Raw genomic sequence first — 773 nt, forward strand, 5'->3', positions numbered from 1 at the left:
TAGAGCTAAACCAAGCTCAGCAAGAAACAAAGCCAAAAACCGAACCCATCAAGGCACCAAAGCCAAATCCAACCTGCAACTGGGTCGAACCGAGCTCAATCGAGAAACAGAGCCAAGGCCAAGCTCCCTAACAGGAAACAAAACTCAAACCAGCCCAACAAGGAGCCAAGCTCAATCGAGAAACAGAGCCAAAGCCAAGCTCCCTAACAGGAAACAAAACCACAGCCAAACCAACCAGGAATCAAGCTAAAGCCAATCTCCAACTAGAAATGAAACCAAAGCCAACGAAGGTAAAATGAGCCAAGACAGCCTGCATTAGAACCAAACCGAGCCTTTCAAGGCCAATCACAACGAACTCCCAAAAAGAAACAAAGTCAAAGCCCGGCTCAACCAAACCAAACGTCAACATTAACAATATTAAAATCCAGATCCTTATGCGTATATATATAAAAATGCAGTTCTAGCCATTTCAAGCCAAAACCGAGGCTCCAAACCAAACCCAAAACCGAGCCACAACCCCTTTCAAACTAAATAGATCTTCTTATAGCACATATTCCAAATCAAAGAATGCCACAGGAAGCCAAAACCAAGCCTCCAAACCAAGGAATCACCTGCATATCTAAATATTTAGGCATGAAACAATCTCAACAGATATTTAAACAGGGGTGATGCCGCATGAAGAGTTAAGCCAAGCTCTCCAAACAAGATACAAAGCTTTCCCAAACTAAATAAATTCTCTTATAACATATATTTCAAGCCAGGGAAACCCACAG

General features: G+C 42.6%; 1 protein-coding gene across 1 annotated transcript in view; it reads left to right on the top strand.

The window, feature by feature from the left end:
- Positions 1-773, top strand: part of LOC110032538 (protein farnesyltransferase subunit beta) — an 86620-nt gene that overhangs the window by 28376 nt on the left and 57471 nt on the right. The gene's annotated exons all lie outside the window — the stretch shown is intronic.

Source organism: Phalaenopsis equestris, unplaced genomic scaffold (genome assembly GCF_001263595.1).
Source record: "Phalaenopsis equestris unplaced genomic scaffold, ASM126359v1 Scaffold000968, whole genome shotgun sequence".
NCBI classification, from domain to species: domain Eukaryota; kingdom Viridiplantae; phylum Streptophyta; class Magnoliopsida; order Asparagales; family Orchidaceae; genus Phalaenopsis; species Phalaenopsis equestris.